General features: G+C 43.5%; 1 long non-coding RNA gene and 1 other non-coding gene across 2 annotated transcripts; one reads left to right on the plus strand and one right to left on the minus strand.

The window, feature by feature from the left end:
• The first annotated feature begins 78 nt into the window (after positions 1-78).
• Positions 79-23,677, plus strand: LOC132230070 (uncharacterized). Its single transcript, XR_009451799.1, has 3 exons — positions 79-566; positions 3,380-3,500; positions 23,109-23,677. It is a non-coding gene; the product is annotated as an uncharacterized LOC132230070 (long non-coding RNA).
• On the minus strand, positions 7,777-7,911 carry LOC132232192 (small nucleolar RNA SNORA43). Its single transcript, XR_009452331.1, has one exon. It is a non-coding gene; the product is annotated as a small nucleolar RNA SNORA43 (small nucleolar RNA).
• Positions 23,678-25,424: the final 1,747 nt, after the last annotated feature.

The raw sequence follows: 25,424 nt of genomic DNA on the forward strand, positions 1-25,424 counted from the left end.
AGGATTGGGGGGGAAGGGCCAAAAGTCCGAAGACCTACCGATAGCGCGCACGCCACAAACCCGCCACGCCCCCCCCCCCCCCCCCCCCCCCTCGCACCTGCCGGCGCCTGAGAACCAAAGGAGGGGGCTGGGAGTGGGGACGGGAATGGGGATGGGAGTGGAGTTGGGGCTGGGGCTGGGACTGAGCCCCGCCCCTTGGCCGCGCAGAGAGATGACGTCACGCCAGCCCCTCTCCACTCACCTGGAGCGGCCGGCAGCCGGAATAAAAAAAAAAACCCGCACAAAAAACTCCGTTGGCGGCTCGCGCGAAGTGATGACGCCACGCCGCTTGCGGCCTCCGCTGCGCGCTGACGTCACCCTGCGGGCGTCCTTGCCCACCAGGATTGTGACGCTCGCTTGCGAGAGGACCAGCGCGCGTGGAGCGCGGCGGGGCTTCCTGAAGTCGGTGTGACACCAGCCAGCAGGGAGCGTGGCTTTGGGCTCCCGTGTCCGGAACAAGGGGCGCCTGGGCCGACGGTGGCGCCGAGACCGCCTGCAGTTGGGGTTGGGTAGCTCCCCAGGGCAATGTAAGTGCTTCCTCGCTGAAGGGATCGCGGAGGAACTTGACCTCTAATCCAAACTCCTTTAGTTAGTAGTTGAATTTATTGGGGTGACACTGGTCACCACAATTATACAGGTTTGAGGTGTGCAGTTCTACAACACATCATCTGTCCACTGTATTGTGTGTCACCACCCCGAGTCACCGTACATCACCATTTGTTCCCCCTGTGCCGTCTTACCGGCTTCTTTATAGAGTTGTACACACATGTTAGCCGCTACTCATTTTCCATTCACTATCCACCCGTGCCACACGTTAAAGATTAGTTATTTTAAAAAGGTAAAGTCACAAATATTTTTGTATGCAAATTAAAAATGCACATGTGTCAGAGTTTAATTCATTAAAGACCATAAAGTTTGTAAGGTATTCTGAAATGAATTTACATCTTTCCTTCCCTGACTTCCCCTCCATCCAATAGATCAGCAAGTTTTTTTTGTGTTTTGTTCCAATTTTAGTATATGTGCTGCCGAAGCGAGCACGTGTTTTGGTTAAACTCAACTTTCAAAATTGGATTCCTTGTCTCCATTTTTCACAAACACTATCTCAGTCTGAGTAGAAATTATCTATGGATCGGACCACAGCCTTCCAACTGACTTCACCCCCAAGCACCTCCCCCCAATTAGCCTTACCTCCCAAATCCATTCTCTACACAGCTTTCAAAGTGATCAAAACAAAACAAATCAAAACAAAAAACAACAGTAAGTATAATCTAGATTATGTTGCTCCCTTTCTTAAAATCCACCAATAGTTTCTCCTTTGCCTGGAGAATTAAATTCACACTCCTTATGCTTGCTTTCAAAGAACTACTACACGATTTTTTGTGCCTCTTCATCTACCTCATCTGACACTTTCTGATTCTCTCACTGTGCTCTAGAGCCTTCTGCTTCGACAAGGGAGGGAGAGCACATGTTGGGACCTTCTGTTTTGAGGGTTTTTAAAGGCTGGAGGCTTAGGGAGGTCTTGGAGAGGATCTCAATAGAATATTCATCATTTTATGCTGATGCACCAAAATGAAATTTATTCCTTTAATTTCATCTGTCCTTGGGTGTGGTTGGCACAAATGGCACTAATTGCTATCATCTTTCTGAGAAAGGTGATTTCAGCTATTTACCCTCTGGTTGGGGAGACGGGTAAACCATTTACTCCTAAATGTCTTTGGTTACAGAAGATACGGTTTTGTTATTTGCTAGATGGCTATATAAACTGCCTGGCTAACTATCTGTCTCACTTCCCCTATTCTGCTTGTCCTAGCTTACTAGCCAATCTCAAAGGCAAGGGCAATATTCACGAGAGAAAAGTAATACAATTCAGATCCCACCTTTACACAATCTCTTTTACATAGAAGTCAAAGATCTAGCTTTTCTTTCCCTACTTTCCTGCTCAGTGACTGATGGCCACACCACCATTCATTCAGCTATAAAACCCTGGGCATCATTTTCAATTCTTGCCTCATTTTATTTCTCTTACTTAATTACACATCAAACTATTGCCTCCAGTTCTGAAACTTTTCTAGAATTTTACCCTCTTCTTTACTCATACTATTATGGCCTTGCTTGATGTTATAGGAAACACTTCCTTCATTACATTATAGCTTTTTCGTTTGCTTCGCAGAGGAGGTAGAGTGAACAAACTGACTGTTGAGCAAACTGAGGTCCATGTGACCCTGTCCAAAAAGATAAATTATGTGTAATGCAATAGGGAAGAAAACATGTCATATTTGTCAAGTTCCTGTGAGGTATCCTTCTGCATACAGGAATTATGCTTGCTTAGATATTTATTTTTTACTAGAGGCCCAGTGCACAAAATTTGTGCACTGGAGGGGGGTGTCCCTCAGCCCAGCCTGCACCCTCTCCGGGTTTAGGCCCGATCCTGCAGTCAGACATCCCTCTCACAATCTGGAACTACTGGCTCCTAACCACTCGCCTGCCTGCCAGCCTGATCAATGCCTAACTGCTCCCCTGCCAGCCCAATCACCCACAACTTCCCTCCCCTGATGACCATCTTGTGGCTGCTATCTTGTGATGATGTGGGGGTGGCCATCTTGTGATGACATGAGGGCCACCTAGGCTTTTATTAGTATAGATTAGAAAAGAGGTAGGAATGTGTTCTTCAGTGTCCTGAATGAGCTAGAAAATTGTGATTGGTTATCATAATTGAATCTGTTTCAAGTGATGGAAGCAGGTGTGATGAGGTGTCCCCACAGGCTCACCCTTCCTGCCTCCCTTCCCCCATCAGGCCCCACTCCCTGATCGAACTCCCGGACAATGCTGGTTGAGGGGACAATTTGTATATTCCGCTTTTATTATATAGGATATTCAGATTAGTAAACAAATAATTTTTGGAAAAGCACTTGTGAGCATTTATGTCCAATATCAAATCCTCAAGGTCCATATCCCAAAAAGTCTGGGGTCCCAGTCCATGGCTCCAACTTTGTGCACATTGAGAGCCATGTCATATGGTAGTAAGTATAGCACCTGCAAGGTCATGTTAGCAAAGGAAGTGAGGTTATTGTCCCAGATGAATCCTCTGGAGGGAAACTGTAATGCTGACGATCCATGAGTGAAGACAAAATGACATCCAGCCAGCCTCCCCACCTCTTGCCCAAGAGAGAAATGATGAAGCCAGGCCTGCTTTTTCCAGGTCCTTCCAGTTACCACCTCTGGGTCTGAAAGGGCAAGGGGAGGGGTAAACTGAGAACTTTCACTGGGAGATCCCTCCCGGGATGGGGGGCTGGGAAACCTGGGCATAAGTACCATTATCTAATTCTCCTTCCTCTTGCAGATCTCTTGCCAATGCCTTCTCACCAGCAATATTTTCTGATTGGACCTGGAGGTCAGTGTGCAAGAGAGGATTAGAGGAAGTCCACACTGGTCAGCATTCTGGGGAACAGAGCAAGACACAGGTGAGTGGAGAATGTATCCAGAGAAGCAAAGGAAAAATACTCCACGTACTTTCTGAGATTCTGGGGCTTGCCAGCATTATATCTCTCCTTGTTTCCTTTCCTACTGCTGGGAAAGAACCAGCAGAGATGGGCAGAAGAATCCTGCCTAGGAAATTATTTTCACAACAGAAAGCCACATAGAATGGACTCAGCATGGCTATCCATAATTTTTGGATTATGCTTCTTTGGGAAAGTTTTTTGGGTTCCTTCACTACCCCAACCCAGGAAGGGTGCTCTGTCCTGTGACAATATTTTATCAGCACATTGTGTCTGTATTCTACATAGTGTCTTATCTTATGTGCCCAGAGTCTAGCCAGGTTTAGCACAGAGTAAATGTTGAATGGAAGGATGAATGAATGCATGAATGCTTAATCAGAGGATGCTAAGGAGTTTATTAGGGAGATAACAGTATCTTGAATTTCTCTCACTCTCCCACAAGATGGCAGCAATCACCATGGTCCAATTTTCTTATGTGAGGAACTCAGCACATCTTCATTGAGTGCCTTATGAACACAATAAGTCTATTTTTCAAATCATATCAAGGACAAAATAATACACTGATGGGAAGGAAAAGAAAAAAATAAAACTTAATATTTACTATCACTAAATTATTGGATATTGTACTATACATTTTACTTTAAAAAGCATTTGGGAAACATGTGTTACTGAATTTGTGAAAGAAAAATTGCCCTCTGTGCAAATGTTAGATGAACAAATGAATTATCTCTGACCCATGTGGTACCTAGTTGTTATCTGGTCTCCTAGAATCACTCTGTTGGGCTCTTCCCGTACACCTAGCTCTGTTTTCTTGCTCTCAAAGTTAAAAAGTTCATAGGTTCCAGGTTCTCAGGTGGCTCGCTTCTTACTCCAGCCACTTCAGTCTGTGCAGAGACCATACAGTGCTTCTTGTACTGGACAGTGAATGCTTAAACTCATCCCGGTATCAGATCATATTCACTTCTGAAAAAGGACACGACTTTCAGAAAATTGTTACTGAGTAAGTATTCTTTACAGGCTCAGAGGTGAGAGTGTCCTAGTGAGGTTGAGGGTAACTTAGTTTTCTTAAAAGTATTTTATATATATATATACACACACACACACACACACACACACACACACACACGCAGTATACACACAGACACACACACACTAGGGGCCCAGTGCATGAATTCGTGTGCCTTGAAAGGAAGTGTGGGCCGCAAGACTCTGGTGGGCACAGGGGTGGGTCTTGGCCCATCCTCTGCGCCCCCCTCCCGGCCCTTCCTGCTGCAGCCCCCCTGTCACCTGTCTGCTGGCAGCCCTGCTGATGCCACTGCTGCTCCCACGTGCTGATGGCACCGACCCGCTCGCACCCACTGAAGGTGCGAAGTGATTGGGGCCAGTGCCATCAGTAGGTGTGAGCGGCAGCTGCTGCCCCGATTGCCCCTCAGGAGTAGGAGGGGGAGGTGGAGTAGCCCTCAGGGGCCATCAGGGCCGGCAGCCGCCACTCGCACCCGCTGATGGCACCTAGCGATCGGGACTGGCACTGGGCACTGGCAGTGAGTGCGAGCAGCGGCTCTGGCACTGGCAGTGGATGTGAGCGGGGCCGGCACTGGCAGCAGGTGCGAACATCTGACAGGACTGTGGCACGGGGAAGCAAAGATTTTTTAGTAACCACCAGAGGCTTGCCCTGATGACAGCAACTGGCGCCCCACCTTGGTCTGGCACCGCTGCTCACCTGCTTCACTATCCTGCTGCGGCCGCCGCCCGCCATGTTCCGCCTACGCCCCTTGGTGGTCAGCACATGTCATAGTGACCAGTTGTTTGGTTGTTCCTGTTGTTCTGCCATTCAGTCTATTTGAATATTAGCCTTTTATTATATAGAATTATTTCAGAGAGGAAGGGAGAGGAGGAGAGTGATAGAAACATCAATGATGAGAGAGAATCATTGATCGGCTTCCTCCTGCACGCTCCCTACTGAGGATCAAGCCCGCAAGCACAGGCCAACGCTCTATCCACTGAGCAAAACCGGCTAGGGCCTTAAAAGTATTTACAGTTTCTGAGTGTCTTAGAAATCAAGAGCATGGTTCCTACATTAAAAAAGGAAACGTAATTTGCAGAAATCTTGCTTGGATTTTGCTACTTTTGCACTGCAAGATTGCCAAGACTTGTCTTCAAATTTACCAATTCTGGAATTAGCATATATTTGCCCTGTAACTTTAAACAAAGCTATGTCCCAGAGACATGTCTATGTTAGTAACACACAAGAATACGAAGGATGAGGAGGGGGAAGAGAATACAGAGAATGATCACACAACACAGTTGTTTTGGTCCCTGGGCAGTGGAGAGAGTCCCTAAGAGGCTGGTTCTCCTGAATCTCAGTTGCTAAGGGAGAGCCCACACTCCTTTAACACCATCGTCTCCCAGGAACTATATCCATCCTTTTTATAGGATATCATTTAAACATTACAACTGTTCCATGTCAAAGCACAATTTAAAAAAGTTAAAAACATGATTTTCATATAGAAATAGAATGCATATGTGCCAAAATATATTCAGCTCAATATTGAATGAAGGAACTAGTAACATAACAAAGTTGGTTTCCAAAAGCATTTAAGGAAAAGGGAATTATGTAGCATGCTAGGAAAAAAATTTTAAAGATAGTTAATGTCCTATAAACAATAAAATTATAACCCTTGGTATGATTTTTTTCTATTGGACAGAAATATAAACATTAATATGTAACTTCATAATTTGGGGGCTCTAATCAAAGAGCAAATAGGAAAATCAAACCAAGGTACTTTTTCCAAGGGAATCAAACAATCCTTGCAGGCTTGATAAATAACGACCCAGCATGACATTGAAAGGACATAAAGTGATCCTCTTTATTGCTTATAATTTCTTGTTTATCCTCCAGGCTTTTCCTCTCTAGACTGAAAGCATCATGGGGTCAGGGGCTGGTGTGTCTTTTCGCCATTGTGAAGAACTTGCAAACACATAATGAGCAGTGACGGGCGCTGAGTATGCAGTGAATCAATGTTTGCTTAGCCGAATTGAATTGAGTTTTAGAAAGATGAGTAACTTGCATAAGTGGTGAGTGGCAGATTCCCTGAGATTTCTTATAACTGCTCAGTAGGAGGTGTACTAGTTCCTAGGAGTGCTATAGCACAGCATCACAAACTGGGCACCTTAAAGCAACAGAAATTGATCTGCTCACAGTTCTGAAGGCTTGAAGTCTGAGAGGGGCTGGCAGGCCATGATCCCTCTGAAGGCTTTAGAGAAGATTCCTTCCTTGCCTCTTCCTAGCTTCTGGTGATTGCCAGCAAGCTCTGGTGTTTGCTTTTAGCTGCATCACTCCATTCTGCCTGTCTTCACATGGTTGTCTTCCCTCCCTGTCTGTCTGTATCTCTGTGTCTCTTTTTATAAGGACACCAGTGATTGCTAATAAAATATGGCCTCATCTTAATTTATATTTTAATTAAACCTGCAAAGACTATTTTCAAATAAGATCACATTCACAGTACCATCAGTTAGGACTTGAAGATATTTTTAAAAATATATATATATATTTTTTAAATATATTTTATTGATTTTTTACAGAGAGAAAGGGAGAGATATAGAGAGTCAGAAACATCAATGAGAGAGAAACATTGATCAGCTGCCTCCTGCACATCTCCTACTGGGGATGTGCCCGCAACCCAGGTACATGCCCTTGACCGGAATCGAACCTGGGACCTCTCAGTCCGCAAGCCGATGCTCCATCCACTGAGCCAAACCCGTTTTGGCTCTTTTTTTTTTTTTTTTTTTTTGACAGCGGGTCACACCTCCACCCCAGGAGGGGTACCTACAGCCCCCCCTCCCCAGTACCCTGGCTAGGACGGTCAGTTACCATCGGCCCACTGAGGGCATCCACGTGGGGCCCGACTCCCAACTCAGACAGGCAAATGCTGGGTGCCGACCTCTGGCACCCCCACCCCTAACTGACCAAGCCCCTCCCGCTCCCTGAGTTCTCTGCTTGCCTCAGGGTCGCTAGTGTGGGTGCTCATGTGCCAGGTGGCTCCCGACCGCCCAACCAGGGACAGGAAGCTCACAAGCCCAGCCCTCTGAACCCTCCAGGCAGGAGCCCTGTGCTGCCAGCCCCACTGCGTCTGCCACCTGCACCCACCCACCCGCTGAGGTCACGCCCGCGGTTCCCAAGTGGAAGCCTGAGCACAGGTCCCACACACGAACCCCAAACGCCAGCCAGCGGGCGCGCCAGGAATGTCAGGCTACAAACCATTCTCAGTGCCCACGGTTCTGAGCAATGAGCGTAGAAATAGCCACTTCCTCTGTGCCCGGGCGTCACAGGTGCAGCAGGCAGCCGCGTCTGTGGTGCCGGTAGGTCCAGCACCCGCAGGGCAGCTAAAAAATATATATTTTTATTGATTTCAGAGAGGAAAGGAGAGGGTGAGGGAGCTAGAAACATCAATGATGAGAGAGAATCATTGATTGGCGCCTCCTGCATGCTCCCTATTGGGGACCGAGCCCACAACCCGGGGCTATACCCTGACAGGGAATTGAACTGTGACCTCCTGGTTCATAGGTCAAGGCTCAACCACTGAGCAGCACCAGCCAAACTTGAACATATTTTTATGGCGGACACAATTCAACCCATTACAGGAGGCTTGAAGTCAGAAGGTCTTGGGTGTGAATACCTCTAGTCCATTTAGTCAGGTAAGAATCTCTCAGCATTGTGTGTAGGCTTTCTGCTTTCCCAGGTGTTGGGGGAAAATCCTGTTCTTAGCTACATGCAATTTCAGGAGCCCCAGGCACTTATCATGACTATTTTGCATCTAGTCACCTTGTTTTGATCTTTTAGCTCTAGTTCTAGTAATAAATCTCTTTCATGTTCTCTGAAATGAAGTACTTGCCTTTTACCCAGGTTCTAGTAAGCAAGTTCTGACCTTGACCCTGTGTTATCTGAGGTTGTGATACCTGTTCAGGAGACCAGTTCTTCTGGGACCTAATCCATGCCCTGCTCTTGCCAAAGCACCCAGGTGCAATCAAGTACCAGCTGAGCTGTGAGTTACTAGAGAACAGGGAGGGAGCAGGCACTCCACTGTGACTGGCAAAGAGAAAAGTGGGCAGAGATGGCTTGCTTCTTTTTGTCGTTGGCCTGGCATTCACAAGGTGTGCTTAGCTGATTTCTGACCCGGTGGGTGTCAGTGGCATCCTATCATGGTGCCTGTGTTAGAGAGGCCTTTTGGGGTTTGGGAGCAGCAGCAGTCCTTAGCATTTGGCTGAAGAAAGCATAATATTCAAGTGTTTAGCTGTAAAACCTTCCAAATTAGGTTTGTTTTCTGTTTGTTTTTTGTTTTGTTTTGTTTTTTTGCACATCTCCTACAGTAAGCATTTATTAGTTGACTAGAAGCCCAGTGCACGAATTCATGGACAGGTGGGATCCCTCCATCTGGCCAGCAATTGGGGCCAGGGCCGGTGGCTGTGAAGGGACCACAGGAAGGACCGTGGGAGGGCTCCAGGGTGTGTCTAGCTAGCCCCATCTCACCCAGTCCCCATCGGCCGGACCCCAGCAGCAAGCTAACCTACTGGTTGGAGAATCTGCCCCCTGGTGGTCAGTGCATGTCATAGCAACCAGTCAGTCGACCACTCGGTCGGACACTTAGCATATCAGGCATATATATATATATATATATATATATATATATCCATATCCCTTTCAGCATCCATCCGGTGCATGCAATTTGTGCATGGGGGGTGTGTGGGGGGGTGGGCTCCCCTCAGCCCAGCTGCACCCTCTCAAATCCGGAACCCCTCGGGGTATGTCCGACTGCCGGTTTAGGCACAATCCCGGGGATTGAGCCTAAACCGGCAGTCGGACATCCCTCTCACAATCCAGGACCGCTGGCTCCCAACTGCTCACCTGCCTGCCAGCCTGGTTGCCCCCAGCTGCCCCCCTCTGCCGGCCTAGTTGCCCCACGCAGCCTGCTGTTCGGTCATCCGTCCAGTTGTTTCAGTTGTGACAGCCCCTGGTAGGAAAGGTTGCCCTAACTGGGAATTGAACCAGCGACTCAGTGGTGCACAGGACAATGCTCAACCAACTGAGCCACACTGGCCAGGGCTAGTTTTTGTTTTTAATTTAAGTTTTTTATTGTTGACACCATTGCAAATATCTTATCCTCCATTGCCCACCCCAAATTAGTTCTGAAAAACTATGAACCACCTCATACATTTTTAAGTTAGCATCTGAAACTTTTCACCAAAAGTTTAGATAATTGCAAAAGATGAAATATTGGGCATTTTGTAATATATTAACATTTAAAAATAAAATGGCTCCATCTCTCTTTTAAAAGTGTCCAGTGGACTGTACATACCATAATACTTAGATACCACTAGCATGTCTTTACATATCCATAGATAAGTCTTCTAAAGTGGTTAGATTTTTGCAAATTTCTTTTTTCTTCCTTGCATTCATATTTCCATTTTAATTTTTTTCAGAATTTAAACCCTCAAGTAATATATTTTTAAGCATAAAAGCCTTTTATTGTTTATTCTTTGCAAAAAAAAAATCAAGTTTTAAAATTGTCCTCTTGAAAAACGCCATACAGTTCTTCTAAGAGTTAAATTTTTTGGATTAAGTTATTATCATCATTATTAGTATATAATTAAAATATAAAGATAATGAAATTTGATAATTAGTAAATACAAAATGTAAACTTTTAGTAGAAATCCAATTTCTAATGAAATAATTATTTCCCCCCACACTCAGTTCTGATATCTATGAATGATTATTGCTTACAGCTAGAATGAGATAGAGTTTTGTATAATTCTATTACTTTTTCATTTTTTGCAGATAAATGTGCCAAGAAATATTTTTCATATAAGTAATATATCAACATATCAAATATTTAAAAAAGGCTTTATCAAGACTTAAATGATTATTAATTATTGTTTTTACTCTTTTACTTTGAGATGCCTTGATTAACTCAATATAATCACAGAGGATTAGAAAAATGGAAATATTCCTTATTTTCTATGTCTTTGCCATATAAAATGCTCTTCTCTTAATTACATAATTTAAACATTTTCATTGAAATCTTGGAGCTGAAAATTTTCTTCATTTGGATAGTGGAAGGTCTAATTGGCAAACCAGTCATCTTTGTTAGTCCCATCTGTCCTAGTCAGATGACTTATTGTCCATCAGAAAAAAGTTTGACCTCATTTTTCAATTTAAATATATGTGTGTTGCATTTCAGAATAGAGTATAAAAATTACTGGAAGAATTATGTGACACATTTTATAAGACAAATTACTAAAAGCAGTCAAGATTTAAATTATGTAGATCTAACATAGTTAATTTATCAATGTCTTACCAAGTTATAAAATGGTAATAAATCAAATGCTATTTTTCATTACTTAATTTACAATAATGCGGTGTAATTTGTAGCTTAAAATACTACTTATTTGTGAGCGAGAGAGTATGATAAAAAGTATGCCTAGATTCTAATGTTCAGCTTTTGGAATTAACTAAATAAGAACAATATATACAATTAGAATTAACTCCATTAATTTTATTAGACATCATGATCAAGCTTTCCTATGTATTTAAAGAAAAGAAAAGGTAAATAGTACTATTAAAATTAATCAGTTCAGCAGCTAGCATTTATTTAAAAAAACAAAGAAATACTAAACATTTTAAGGTGACATCAGATCAGGATTGTAACTGAAGTCCTTGTATGATTTGGTAAAAATAGATATATATCAATTCTAAAAAATGTTTGTAAAGTTTTATGTGTAAATTTTTATCCACTTAGTCTTTAAACTCTTGGTAGATCAAGATAATATTTTAGTTACATGAAGAGTCAGTTACTCACAATGGTAGACCACAATCCTGCCCCTTGGAGTTCCCACCTTCGTGTAATCCCTTTCTTTTGGTTCTAACTAACAGAATATGGTAAAGGTGATGGGAAGTGATTCTATGAATGTGCAATTTATGTGAGATGAGACTGTCTTGCTAGTAAAGTCACTCCAGAGCAGCGGTTCTCAACCTGTGGGTCGCGACCCCTTTGGGGGTCGAATGACCCTTTCACAGGGGTCGCCTAAGACCATTGGAAAACACATATATCATTACATATTGTTTTTGTGATTAATCACTGTGCTTTAATTATGTTCAGTTTGTAACAATGAAAATACATCCTGCATATCAGATACTTACATTACGATTCATAACAGTAGCAAGATTACAGTTATGAAGTGGCAACGAAAATAATTTTATGGTTGGGGGTCCCCACAACATGAAGAACTGTATTAAAGGGTTGCGGCATCAGGAAGGTTGAGAACCACTGCTCTAAAGCCTTACCTTCCTGGTTTGATGAAGTAATTGACCATATTGAGGAAGCTCATGGGGCAAGGAACTGTGTGCTGGTGGCCTCTAAGAGCTGATGCTATTCTGAAGAGCTGAGGGTTACTGCCAGGAGATGGTCAGCAGAAAGTAAAGGCCCTCAGCCCTATAACTACAAGGGAATGAATTTCCCAATAACCTGAGTGAGATTGGAAGTGGATCCTTCTCCAGTTAAATCTCCAGGTGAGAATGTAGCCCAACTAACCCTTTACTGCAACCTTGTGAAGCCCCAAGCAAAAGACTCTAATAAACTCTAGCCAGACTCTTGGCTCACAGAAACATGAAATAATGAATGTATGTTGTTTTAAGTTGCTAAATTTATGGTAATTTGTTGTGCAACAGGAGACACCTGATAAACTTATCTATTCAGTTTTGGCATTTTTAGGTGCTTTTCTTATAAATAATAACAAATCCTAGAAAATAATATTAGAATAGCTGAAAAGAATTGTCTATGTTTAAATATGAGGGGAAGTCTTTTTTAAAAGAATTTAATATACCCTATTGATTCTTTCTTTGCTTTTTTTTCATGGAACACTTCCAGAATAATGTATGTATGTCTGTTTGTTCGTTTATTTATTTATTTACGTCAGTTGAGAGAAAATAGAAAGAGGCATAGTTCTTACGTGAGGATTTTCATTGTTCCCACTACCCTACTACCCCATAGCAGAATTCCCCAGGCCAAAATACTATTTTTAATACAATGCTTCACTCTGAACAGAAATGTATGTAAGACTAGGAAAGAGAGGAGACTCTAAGGCAGTGGTTCTCAACCTTGTGGCCCTTTAAATACAGTTCCTCATGTTGTGACCCAACCATAAATTTATTTTTGTTGCTACTTCATAACTGTAATGTTGCTACTGTTATGAATCATAATGTAAATATCTGATATGCAGGATGGTCTTAGGCGACCCCTGTGAAAGGGTCGTTCAACTGCCAAAGGGGTCGCGACCCACAGGTTGAGAACCGCTGCCAAGGGTTTTATTATATCCTGATTACTCATTAAAAGATTCCACTCCTTCCTTTAGCCCCCTGGAGGTTTGTGCACTCAAAGAAATTCTCCACTGTAAGACTTGGGATGGGTGAGAGGTGTGCCTTTATTTAAAGAGAGGGAGACCTCTTGGTTCATGGTTCAGTTCCCCGGTAGTGCCACATGCCCTAGTTGCAGGCTCAACCCCCAGTAGGGGGCGTGCAGGAGGCAGCCAGTCGATGATGTTTCTTTCTTACTATTTCTTTATCCCTCTCCCTTCTGCTCTCTCTAAAAATCATTAAAAAAATATTTTTTAAAAGTAGGGTTTTTAAATATTTTTAAAAACTCTCATGTGATCATAGGCACTCTGTCTGGCACATCAATATTGGGAAAGATTATCTCTGGACGTTAAGGACCTAGAAATTAATTCTCTTTACATTTTCTCTGCTTTCATACCCCTTGGAAAGTTTTAGGACTACGCGATTAATCAAAGGCATCTCTAACAATTACAAAACCCAGTCTCCTGATGCAGAGACTTAGATTCTATCTAATTCTCATGGGGAAGATAAAGCTAAAGGGAAGAAAAAACTCTCCACCCCTTTGAAACTTATATTCTGGTGGAGGGAGACATACACTAAATAAAAATAAATGTATATAGTATGTGAGGAGGTTAAGTATTATAGAAAAAATAAAGATGTGGGATAGATGTTATTTGAAGATGGCAATTTAAAGAGTTGGTCAGAGAAGTCCCCACTGAGCAGGGTAACTTTAATTTCTGGGGGAGGTTCCATGCAGGTAAAGGAAATCCAACTGGTATTGGATTTCTAATCTGTAACCTTATGCAATGGAAAACAATGGATCAATCTTTTTATAGGGTTATGAGCAGAATAGTTGTATCCCTAGAATTCTATACCTTGCTAAACCATCATTCACATATTGAAGGAAGAAAAGGACATAAAGAGGCAATTCAAAGAAGAAATGCAAATAACAATAAGCATTTGAAAAGACCTTAGACTTAGTAAATATTAAAGGAATGCAAATTCAGTGAGATGACTTTTTCCCCCCTGTTATATTGCAAAGGTGAAAAAGTCACGTTGGTGAGAGAGTGTGAGGACGCAGACTTTGTTGGTGGCAGTGTAAACTGGTGCAGCTTTTCTGGAGGTTAGTTAGGCAATATATTGAAAAATTTTAATGTGTAAGGCCTTGAATTCAGCAATTTCCCTTACAGGAGTTAATCCTAAGTAAATAGCATATATAAAGACGGACAAAATATATATTGCAGTATCAGGAACAGCTGAAATTTTATGATGGAGGATTGGTTAAACAAACTAAGATAGACACACAGAAGAGAATATGTAGCCATTAAAAATAACAATGTAGCCGTAACCAGTTTGGCTCAGTGGATAGAGCATCGGCCTGCGGACTCAAGGGTCCCAGGTTCGATTCTGGTCAAGGGCATGTACCTTGGTTGTGGGCACATCCCCAGTTGGGGGTGTGCAGGAGGCAGCTGATCGATGTTTCTCTCTCATCGATGTTTCTGACTCTCTATCCCTCTCCCTTCCTCTCTGTGAAAAATCAATTTTATATATATATATATACATATATATATATATATATATATATATATATGTATATATATATATATATATATATATATATATATATAATAACAATGTAGATCTATGAAAGCCTGGTTATTACATATTATTGAGAGAAAAAGAGTAAAATTACATATTTACTAGTGGGAGAGTAACTTGGTAGGGCAGTTTGGTAATAACTATCAAAAAGGTAAATGCAGAAATGCTTTAACGTAGATGTTTCACTTTTTAAAATATATATAAAGATATGTTCAAAAATCCAACAGGCCCAAAATGGAGTCACTGATGCTAAGCCTCTGGTTAACAAACTGAAACTTAGTCTCCGCCTCTCCCAGAAATGGATTCTTAAACCAATCAGGAATCACTAGATCAGCACTACTTAATGTGCCCGGTAGACCCCTGTTATTTCCTAAAGGAAAGTGATCTTGCCTTAACTCAGAATAGACCTGGTTGTCTGAGAGCCTCTGCTAAGTCCTGGCTTGAACATTGGTGGGATAGGACTTCTTTTTATTTCTAGAACTAGATGTCAAGGCAATCAGTAGTGATTTAAGCAGCTGCTTCAGGAGAAATGTCAAATTCTTTGCTTTTTAAAAATATTAGTGGAAAATTTAAAAATCTGTGAACTCTTCAACACCTTCACTTTTCTGAAATCCAAAATCTACACTAATAAAAGAGAAACATGGTAATTGGCGTACGACTGCTACCCTTCCCATTGGCTAATCAGCGAGATATGCAAATTAACTGACAGCCAAGATGGCGGCCGGCAGCCAGGCAGCTTGAAACTAACATGAGGCTTCCTTGCCTCAGTGACGGAGGATTCCAACGTTCCCCGCCTGCGGCTGCAGGCCTCTGAGCCTGCAGTTTAAGAAACATTGTAACAAATACCGCCGGACTTCAGCCAGCAGGATCGCATCATTGTAAGCAAAGGCCAGAAACCTACTTTCAGCAGCCGAGGCCTAAGAGCTGGAGCCAAGCCTCAAGCTAAAGCTGGCCCAGAGTAAAAAAAGAAAAAAAGGAAAAAAGGAGCGGTTGGGAGCTTCAGTCACCCCCAGCCTGAAAACAGCCATCATCCCCTCACCCAGGCTGGCCAGGCACCCCAGTGGGTACCCCCACCCTGAAGGGTGTGTGACCAGCTGCAAACAACCATCATCCCCTCACCCAGACTGGCCAGGCACCCCAGTGGGGACCCCCACCCTGAAGGGTGTGTGACCAGCTGCAAACAGCCATCATCCCCTCACCCAGGCTGGCCAGGCACCCAGTGGGGAACCCCACCCTGATCCAGGACACTGTTCAGGGTAAACCAGCCAGCCCCCACCCATGCACCAGGCCTCTATGCTATATAGTAAAAGGGTAATATGCCTCCCGGCACCGGGATCAACGTGACAGGGGCAGCACCCAAACGCCCTGATCGGCCCTGCTCTGTGTGTGACAGGGTGCGGCACCCCAACGCCCCCCCTCCCACAGGCCCTGCTCTGTGTGTGACAGGGTAGAGCCATAATCTACCCATTGGCCCTGCCTTGAGTGTGTGAGTGGTGGCGCCCCAAGCCCCTGATCGGCCCTGCTCTGTGGGTGATAGAGGGCAGTGCCCCAACCTCCTGATCCACCCTGCTCTGTGTGTGACAGGGGGCGGTGCCCCAACCCTCCCCCAGCCCCCCCCACTGGCCCTGCTCTGTGTGTGACGGGGTAGAGCCATAACCTCCCCATCGGCCCTGCCCTGAGTGTGAGAGTGGCGGTGCCCCAACCCCCTGATTGGCCCTGCTCTGTGGGTGATAGAGGGTGGTGCCCCAACCCGCTGATCCGCCCTGCTCTGTGTGTGACAGGGGACGGTGCCCCAACTCCCCTATTGGCCCTGCTCTGTGTGTGACGGGGGGAGCTCCCCAACCCCCTGATGGGCCCTGCTCTGTGCATGACAAGGTACGGAGCTCCAACCCCCCTGATGGGCCCTGCTGTGTGCGTGACAGGGGGCAGCGCCCCAACCCCCTGATGGCCCCTGCTCTGTGCGTGACAGGGGGCAGCGCCCCAACCCCCTGATGGGCCCTGCTCTGTGCGTGACAGGAGGCAGTGCCCCAACCCCCTGATGGGCCCTACTCTGTGCGTGACAGGGGGTGGCGCCGCAACCTACCCATCGACCCTGCCTTGAGTGTGCCAGGGGGCGGTGCCCCAACCCCCCAATCAGCCCTACCCTGAGCGTGACTGAGGGTGGCATCGCAACCTCCCGATCCGCCCTGCTCTGTGAATGACGGTGGGCGGCGCCCCAACTCCCCAATCGGCCCTGCTCTGAGCTTGACCAGTGGCTGCACCTAGGAATTGGGCCTGCCCTCTGCCACCCAGGAGCAGGCCTAAGCCAGCAGGTCGTTATCTCCCGAGGGGTCCCAGACCGAGAGGGCACAGGCTGGGCTGAGGGACCCCTCCCTCCCCCCCGAGTGCACAAATTTTTGTGCACCGGGCCTCTAGTTACTAATATAAAAAAAGAATGCCCTGCAATTCAGTCGAATTCACAGATACTTACTGGCACAGCTGCCATTTGCACAAGAAAATGAAGCAAAAGTGGCAGGATACACAAGCTATTTGCAGAGGCACTTGAAATCCACAGTCTATGCTTGCATGGATTCCTGGCACCGGATGCTCAGTGGCAACCCGGCATCCAAGATAACTACCATCCTAGCTTAGGTACTTATCACCCTGCAAACCTTAAATTTACTTCACACCTGCTTTTGAAACCTGGAAGTACTGCCAAATTGTTTTCACAGATGGAATTGGCAAAAATTCCAGCATCTTGTACAAAATTATAGATCAGAGTAAATCCACGTCCTAAATTCTTTGGACATCTGGAATATGTAAAAAAACGTGATATCTACTTCAGAAAGGAGCCCAGTGCCCTCACAGGTCCTTTTCATTTTGGTCAGAGCAGTACAATCCAGGAACGGGAGAAGCTGTGGCCCCAGGGCCGGCTTGCCCGGTATTCTCCCCTCAGAAAGCATTCCTAGTCAGGCGAGACTATCCGTGCCCAAAGCTTTAATGACTTTGCTGCTTTCTCTCAGAAAATAATTGTACAAGGTAATTGCTTTTATTATGGAAATGTATTTCTGGACTGAAGTTCAGGGTATTTTGACAATTCAATGCAGTGCCATGTGTATACAAATAAGCTGCTTAGAAGGGGAAGGAAGAGGCAGCCAATGAGAATTCTTTACTAATGCTTTGAGATTGTCTGTGGTTTAAGCAATTAACCTTGTAATTTTGTCTTCAACTCTTAGAAAAAACAATTTGGGTACTTTAAATAACCACAACAGTGCTATATTCGCACTGTAAGCAGAAAGTGCAAGTAATGGAAAACATTGATATGTTCCTGACCATACACCAAGCTTTCCTCCTTCATGTACTAAAAAGGTTGTATGGAATAGTGGTGAAGAGCTTGAATCTAGACCACAGTGTCTGAATCCTGACTGTACCATTAAAAATTATATAAACTGTGTGTGTGTGTGTGTATTGATTTCAGAATGGAAGGGAGAGGGTGAGAGATACACATCAATGATAAGAGTAAGTTATTGATTGGCCGCCTCCTGCATGCCCCCTACTGGGGATGGAGCCCGCGACCTGGGCATGTGCCCTTGGCCAGGACCAATCCTGGGATCCTTCAGTCTGCAGGCCAATGCTCTACCCACTGAGCCAAACCAGCTAGGTCCTGGCTCTGCCATTTGTTAACTGGATGATCTTGGATAGATTACAAACTTTTCGTGCCGAGGCTTTTTTATCTGTAACATGGAGAAAATAGCTGCCTGTGTCATGGGCTATGAGAGCATTTAAAGCAGTAAGCACTATTTAAGCATCAGCGGTCATTATGAACTTTTGGATACATTTTTGTGTTGGAAGTTTTATTGGAATCCCAAGATAACTAAATCAATAGGTACTTCCATACTATATTTTTGCAGACAAAAGTATTTGCTTTGAACAGTCATTTAACTGTTATTAAAAGATGAGTAGCATACTCGTACTTAAAAGTAATTTAGAATATTATACCAGAAGCAGTGTTTGTCTGTTATAAACATTCCAAAAAGTATATCATTTGGGAGTCCTAAAATTTATTTAACAAATATTTATTGAGCACTTACCATGTGTAAGACACTGGTCTAGCAAGGGATTGCTCTGTGTGTGTGTGTGCGCGCGCTTATGTCCTTTAAGGAGGACACAGACAGCAAATAAGCAGATGATAAAGCTGGTGGTGATAGTTCTATGAAAAAATATAAGGCCAAGTCAGGGTAGAGAGTGATGGAGAGTAGGCTTCTATAGGAAGGCCTCTCTGATGAGATCACGCTTGAGGAAAGAGCTAAAGAAGCGAAGGAATGAGCCATGTAAATATTTGAGAGGAGGGGTGTCCAGGAAGAGGGCACAACAGGTGCAAAGAGCGCTTGGTACATTTAAGGAATGGCAGTATGGAATTTAAACCCAGGAAGTTTGTCTCCAGAGCCTACATTCCATATTCCCACATTATCTTCCCCTGTAAACTCTCTGCTTCAGATCTGAAGATTACGTGAAAAAAATGATCATCACTATTATAACATATATAAGTTACATAGACTTACATTTGTTGTTCTGTTGACTTAGAAATTCCAAAGAATCAGTGTGGACAACAAATTTGACTTTTCCCTTTTCAAAAGCAGCTCAGATTAGCAAGCAAAAATATTCAATTAAGAGAAGCAAGTAGGGCACTGTGAAATGCTCCTTAGCCTAGAAAGGCCCTTAGCCTAAGATTTTTGTGTAAAAATTTTCATGCCTAATTCTTTTTCTGAGGCCAGTGCTGGGTCCCTGAAGGGTCTCTGAACCCAATAAAAGTTGAGAATCGTCACATCACCAAACAGTGTTTCAGAACCTAGAAATCTTTTTGGTTTTGTTTTAACATAACATCTCAAAAAAGCAAAAATGTAACAAAAACATGTTTTTAAAAAGGGAAGTATAGAAGAAACCAATTGCTTTTTTTTGTGGTTATGTTTTGTGGTTATGACACCATTTAGAGAATAATTACTAATTAAATGAATTAAAGTTCAGGATTGAAGTCTGGAAGAGCTTATTTTAGGGGAAATTATAAAGAGTAGCAGATAACGTCATAGAAAAGCAGCCACCTGGCTAGAGGAATATTCTGAAGAACATGTAAAACTGAGTGGTATACGCTTTCTATTTCTAACACAGTGCCGGAAATTCTGGGCATGGAGAATCTAAATCAGTGGTTGTAAACTGAGAACGTGTGTTATTCTGGGTCCCCTGAGAAGCCTCCAAAATGGGATTAGATGTGAAAGGATTTTAGTCAGGGAAACATTTGTTTGAGAGAAGGTGGAGAGGAAGGCAGATAAGCCGGAGAGCCATCGAACTGTGATGCGAGCCTGACTCTGACTGAAGGAGACAGAGAAGGAAGGTTTGACGGAAACACCCTAGATCACCTACAGTCTAAGGAGGGCTCAGCAAGGCTGCCAGGGAATCCTCGAGCCAGTCACGGGCTCGGGAAGTCCCCATCTCCCAGGACTCGGCTTGTCTTGGTATTTAGTGTCTCTGCAGCACTCAGTCATAGGCTGGGAATAGCCTGCTGGAATCCTGGCCTCCCCACAAACACAGCGACGGGTTTCAGTGCAGGGCTCTCGGTCAGTTATGCTGCAGCTGATGTTGGAGCGGTGCAGGGTCATGGCCATAGGCGGGTAGGTCTCTGAATCACCTGGGGAGCCATCTCTCTCTTCATCTTCCATCACCTTCAGCCCCAGCTCTTCCACTCCAACTCATTTTTGGGGTGGTGGTGGTTTAAGGGTTACATTTTTAACCACTGAGAATGCCATTTCAAAGTTACACTCTCATCAGGAAAATGTGACAAAGGTATGGATACATTTTCTGTGATTTTGTGCCACAAACACCACTGTTTAGTAGATCGTTTAATATGAAACAGTTTCTACTGACATATCTTGTTTCATTTTCCCATTAGATAGAAATAGAACTTTAAGATAGCTTAAATATAACCATTAAGGTTTTTCTACAAAACAAAACAACAAAACAAAACAAGGCCATGTGCTCATTAGCAACCATAGGGACCTGCTGCAGCCCTGCCCAGGCAGCCAGAAGCTGGCGGGGAGAGAGGTGCCATGCCCCTCATGTGTTCTGAGGTGTTGGTAAAAGGGGTTGAAACCTTAGGAAACAGAAAAAATATCTTCTGTGTTTATGTTTATTTTATGCATGCGTTATTGGGAGTGATCTTTTATAAATGGTTTACTAAGGATTTGCAACAACATTACTTAGTAGCTGATAAACTACTATGTCTGTATCTCTGAATTGTTATAAAAATTTAGAGGACACAGTTATTTAGCAAACAGTTCCCATTTATCTATATAAAACCCTAATATGCAAATTGACCAAATGGTGAAACAACTGGTCTCTATGACATGCACTGACTACGAGGGGGCAGACGGTCAACAGGAGATGCCCCCAGCCCGCAGGCCTCTGACCGGTGGCGATGGTAGGGGGTGGGGCTGGCGAGCGGGCAGCACCAGGCCAGCCAAGGCGGCTGCGAGCGGGGCCCCGATTGCCTTGCTGGTTGCCCCGCAGATCAGCCCTGATCGCTGCCCAGGCCTAGGGACCCTACCCATGCATGAATTTTGTGCACCGGGCCTCTAGCGGTCATATAAAGATGGAGCCCAGTTCCTGTGCTCCCAAGATGATTTCAGCAATGGTAAGTTTAAATGCTGTCTAGGGAAGGGTAGCTCCAAAAGATTACACTGTGGGCTTGCCATACATCCCACCCTCACATCCCTCAGTCAGGCCCCCTCTGCTTTCCGCTCTTCCTCCTCACTCTCTCAGACTGTGCAGTGAAGCACTTCCCACCCCCTGCAGCGCATGCACAAGGATGTCTCTTTTCCCACGGTGGATCTGACCTGGGGTAGAGCACTTGATTACAGGCATCTCCTCTAAGCACGAGTACTCCAGTCTTGAATATCAGGTGTTATAGGCAACAAACGCTGATGGTGTTCTATTTGCCATTAATTTAAGCGGGAAAAACTACAATGGCTATTGGTCAATGCTTAAGCATTTCCTAAACTGTAACACAGCAGAGTAAAAAGCCTGAATATAATAAACAAAATGTTCATGTTCAGATATAAATTGCTCGATCATCACTTTCTGATCACCAAAAAAATTTAATATAATTATTAACTAATGATTGCTTTGTGTGCAGTAAAGTGCGCTATTTGAATGTCCTTTGTAGCTATGCTGGCTAATTTTATGTGTTGACTTCACTGGCCTAAAGCGATGGCCAGATAGCTGGTAAAATGTTATTTATGGGTGTGTCTGTGAGGGTATTTTTGGAGGAGATTAACATTTGATTCAGTAGACTGAGTAAAGAGATCACCCTCACCAATGTGCGTGGGCATCATCCAATCTGTTGAGGGCCCGAAGAGAACAAAAAGGCAGAGGAAGGATACATTTCCTCCTCCTTCTTGAGCTGGGACATCCATTTTCTCTTGCCCTGTCAGAGCTCCTGGTTCTTGGTCCTTCGGGCCCCAGGAAGGTTCTCAGGGCTTTGGCCTCGGGCTGAATTGCACCACTGGCTTCCTGTTCTCTAGCCTGCAGATGGCAGATTGTGGGATGTCTCAGCCTCCATAACCGCATGAGCCAATTCCTGTAACGTATCTCCTCCTATATCTCCTCCTGTATTGGTTCTGTTTGTTCTGCTTCTCTGGAGGACCCTGATTAACACAGTAGCAGACACCATCTGTGACTGCCCATATCTCCCCTGGCCTTTCTGGCCAGTAGCTGATTTCCAGCGCCAGCACCAGAGATTCCTTGCCTGAGGGCTCTCAGAGTCCAGGGGAGCTCGCTAGGTCTTTGTCGCCGGGTGGAACTGTGGGAGCAGCCCTCACCCAGGGACTGACCAGAATAAGGACTGTGCTCCCTCACCCTTCTGGGGGAGTAATGTTGAGGCCCGTACTCTACACTGACTTCCTTTACTGGTATTTCCCAGATCATTAGCCAAAAGAGGTATTTGCACTTGAATCCTTGTCTTAGAAAAGCAGAAACCTGCTTTTGAAGAACCTAAACCAAGACTTTCTACTGTAAACTTTATGCACTATAGATGACTGTGATGTTTTGATCTTTTCCTTAGCTCCAGCAATATCCCACATGGACTTTCCTTCACTGGCCCTCAGCATGCTTTTCAAAGTACCTATGTGTTAGAATATAAACCGTTAATTTCCTCATATATCATTTTGTTTAAAATGTTGTATTGAGTTTTGAGGATGGAAATGTAAATTTTTCCCATATAAATATCTCTGAAAAACAATGACAGTGTATGCAGCTTGAGTACTAAAAATCAAAAAGTATCAAACATTGGAAACAATTAAAATGTCCATCAACATTGGTAAATGGGGCGGGGGGGGGGACATACAAACAATGGAATATTATTCAGCCATAAAAAGGAATAAAGCACTGCCCTGGCCGGGTGTCTCAGGTGGTTGGAACGTCGAAAAAGTGGCAGGTTAGATTCCTTGTCAGGGTACATACCTAAGTTGTGGGTTTGATCCCTGGTAGGGGTGGGTATGGGAGGCAATGCATCAATATTTCTCTCTCACAATGATGTTTCTCTCTCTTTCTCTCAACAGAAAAACAAACACCAAAAAAAATCCCCCACAAACATACCTTTGGGTGAGGATTTTTAAAAAGGGATAAAGTACTGATATGTGTGCAACATGGATGGATTTAAAAATACGCTAAATAAAGGAAGTAATGTACAAAAGGCCACCTATTGTATGAGCCCCGTCCCCGCCCCCTGCCTTTAAATGGAATATACAAAATAGGCAAATAAGGAGACAGAAAATGGATTAGAGGTTGATAGGGACTGGAGGAAGGGCAAATGGGATTGCTTGCTAATGTGTAAAGGTTTCTTTTGGTGACAGAAATGTTTGGAATGAGATAATGGTGATTGTTGTACAACATGGTAAATATACTACAAACTGCTGAAATCAAGATGCATCATACCAGGAAACTGATGACTGGGAAGAGGTTCTGTGGGATATTCATATACAGCCTTGCATTGGTTTGTGTATCAATCTGTTCTGGCTATGTATGGTGTCAGATGGGTACTAGATTTACCAGGGTCACTTGGTAAGTTATATAAATGTCTAATTACTATGTTGTACACATGGAACTAATATAATGTTGTATGTCAATTATAATTGAAAATAAAAAATAAAAAAATCATAGACTGGGTGGCTTAAACAACAGACATTATTTTTTCACCATTTTGGAGGCTAGAAGTCTAAGATCAAAGATCAGGATTGAGGCTGAGTGATTCAGTTTCTGATGACTATTCTCTTTCTAGTTTGTAGGTAGCCACCTTCTTGCTGTTAGAGAGAGGGAGGGAGGGAGGGAGGGAGGGAGGGAGGGAGGGAGATAGATAGGTAGAGAGAGAGAGAGAGAGAGAGAGAGAGAGAGAGAGAGAGAGAGAGAGAGAGAATGTGTGAGATGCCTCTTCTTATACTAATCCTATTGGATCCCATCCTATGACCTTGTTTAACTTTACTAACTTCCTTAAAGGCCCCATCTGCAAACTCAGCCACACTGAATGCTCAGGCTTCAACATATGAATCTGGTGAGGGTGGGGAGGGACACAGACTTTCAGTCCATAACAGATGGCAATTGATGTATTGGTCATGGTTGGAAGCTCTAAGGTGACAAGATGCGGTTAGAGAAAAGGTCATTCAACCAAAACATGAGAAGATTTAATACGTATTAGAATATGCTTTCTTCTTTCTCTCTTCTTATATTTCCTTTTAAGATTTTTACTCTAAACTTTTGTTTTTTTCCTAATAGTTGAGCTCACTTTATATTAAGATAAATTTCTGATTTGCTCTTATTTCTATAATCTCACATCCACCCTCCACTATGTATCTCTTTACCCTGAGATGAACTAATTAAAAATGAGGCCATTCATTTTTGGGTTATTTCAGATAGGTCAGTAAATTATCTTTAGTTCTTATTTATTGGCTTTGGTTGGTTCCATTGGTCAAAATAAAACAAACAAATAAGTTACTCTGCAAGGTGAGCAAGGAAATAGAACATATACTTGCCCATCCACAGACTACTTTACATACTGCATTGCTTCAGAGATTTTGTTATTCTCTAAATAAATGCTGTGAGAAACATTAAAGCATAATGAGCCTTCACAGTGTCTATCATTAGCTTGCATATATGATAATATTTGAACAAATTCATTATCAGGCACAAAGAGAGCAGAAGGAAATGAGATGGGAAGACCAAGGGACTGTCTGGAAAAATATCTAAAGATTTTTGTCCATAAGATAATTACATAATTTTTTTTGAAACAGAAGACTTCCATCAGGAGCAAATATTGTTCTGTTGTTAGGAAAAAATCTGGCAAGGAGATGTTCTAAGGGGATGCTGGATAGAACTGGAAAAACAAAACAAAAACAACGGAGGAGACACCTGAAGAAAAGATAAAGTCCTGCGGATAAGAGGAAAGATAGAAATAGGAAACAAATGAAAACTAGAGTTTATCTCAGAGTAATATGTTTATCATTGCCTAATTCCCTTCTCTCCCCACTCTCATGGATGAACTCAAGCCAAAAAAAAAAATATGCAGAGAGATTTAGATATAATTGAGAAAAGTTGTTAAACACTGTAATAGGCTCACAAAGGAAAGTCCAGACTTCCTTTCTTTGGGTATTCTTAAAAGAAAAACAAGTGTTGTTGTTGTTTTTTTCATTTTCCCTGAAATGTGGCTCCATTCCAATGGACTTGAGAGGAGATATAAATTAAAAACAAACAGAAAATGACTAGTCATTATTCACCATTAGAGCTCTGATGTTATAAAAATAGCAATAATAATAAAGAGCTATTATTCTCTTTCTCCTCACTTAACTAGGCATTCATTTCCTCAGTTCTTTCCAGTAGATCTA

Source organism: Myotis daubentonii, chromosome 3, assembly GCF_963259705.1.
Source record: "Myotis daubentonii chromosome 3, mMyoDau2.1, whole genome shotgun sequence".
Classification (NCBI taxonomy): domain Eukaryota; kingdom Metazoa; phylum Chordata; class Mammalia; order Chiroptera; family Vespertilionidae; genus Myotis; species Myotis daubentonii.